The sequence below is a fragment of the Diadema setosum genome, chromosome 16 (assembly GCF_964275005.1).
Source record: "Diadema setosum chromosome 16, eeDiaSeto1, whole genome shotgun sequence".
NCBI classification, from domain to species: Eukaryota; Metazoa; Echinodermata; class Echinoidea; order Diadematoida; family Diadematidae; genus Diadema; species Diadema setosum.
The window spans coordinates 20187062-20188827 of record NC_092700.1 but is presented as its reverse complement, the minus strand read 5'-3'; positions in this window follow the sequence as shown (position 1 = coordinate 20188827).

Here is a 1766-nt window from a genome sequence, read left to right as displayed (position 1 = left end):
GGCAGGAATCGGCATCAAGGATACATGATGTTTTCCAAACCATTGAGATGTTTGAGCAACTCCTATACCGTTAGTTAAAGTTGAATAAGAAGTATATATCCTAGATAATAACTGGAAGAAGACAGCTAAAACAAGTTCAGATTTATATCAAGTACCTCAACTCACATGCTTAATTTCTATATCCTCCTCTTCTCAAAAAAAAAAGGGGGGTGGGGAAATGATCTCATTAAAAAATATCCAATATTTGAATGTGAATGCTCATGCCTACTTCAACTTCAGCTTCAGCTTTACGAAAAAAAAAAAAAAAAATGTCTTGACTCAAGAAGAGGAATTGATTGCTGCATTTTTGAATTATCATTTCTTCAGAAATAAGCCCAAAATTCAACTCGGACTGTATGAAGGTTGAAGTACAGTGGGCAGACTGCAGTAAAAAGCAACCAAACACTGTCCTGTGTGTGCAGACTACGATCACACTGTACAGTACTATCCCAATTTTAAGTCTTTCAATCAAATGTATTCTACGTTTTTTTCTTACTGCAACTCTATGATTGAGTGGCAAGTTTTGATGAATTACCTACGCTAATTGTCTTTCATTGATTTTCTGTTTCCTTCAGCAATCTCAGAGTAGTAATTTGAATGTGTAAATATTTTTGAAAGTGTGATGCGTTTGATGATGAGTAGTGTGTGTCTAATTCACAGTAAGATATGCTGTTTGTAAACTTACAAACCGACCCCAGTGTATCATTTTGTCAGACATCTCCATTTTTTTTTATCGAGGGCTTCCATTTCAGTAATTTCTCAATGAAAACTTGGGATGGTGAAGTCATCCTCTGCACAAATAACTGACTTCAGTCTAGACAGCATACGGCATCTTGTCACAGCTGAATATGTAAATGAATATCCAGTGTGAGGGCCTTATTGGTGAGGAGAAAATTTTACAGATGTAGTCCCACCTGTACATTTTTGTGTGTTCATACGAAACATAATTGCTGTCGCAACTTCTGTAGTTAGGATACATATCATCGCTGGGGCGACAAGACCTCGTATCTACAAAATGTCGAATGTTCAGGAGAGCCAAAAAACATGCCGGCCAAAGCACTGTGGCGAATGGGATAGCCTTTCCTTTGACATGCCGTGGTGGCTTCATTTTTGGAGTGAGACAGTTGGGATTTGGACAGGACATCACTTAATCCATTATTTGACCATTAATCCAAAAAAGTCATTTTCACCAAAATTGCAGATACAAGGTCTTGTCACCCCAGCGACAATATGTTCTTACAACTGAAGTGCTTTAAACATTTAATTCTAATCAGAGATTTTTTTTTTTTTTTTCAAATGAAAAATGTGAATTTTGAGCCATTGGTGAAGGAACACTTGAGTGGGGTAAAACTGGATGATAATGAAAAGATGGTGACATAAACCCACTATTAAACTTTGAATCCTTTCTCAAAGTCAATAGCATGCCAAATGACCATGATGCACCTTGTAAACAAGATTTCCTCTTGAATACACACACACACACGCTATACACACAAGATTTTATACAGTCTTGTCTTAAAATTGTAGAAACAATCAGCATTCTGCTCATGTTCTCTTGAAGAAAATCATGCATTGTTAAAACAATGAAAATAAACCTGTCTTGAAATGCGAAATATTCTAAATTTTTGCTTCAGTCAATCAAATAAGATTGTTGATGTGAGAGATGTCTTATTGCTGGCTGGAATATTTTATATGCAGTATCATTATCCCTGTTGCAAGACGTTTCT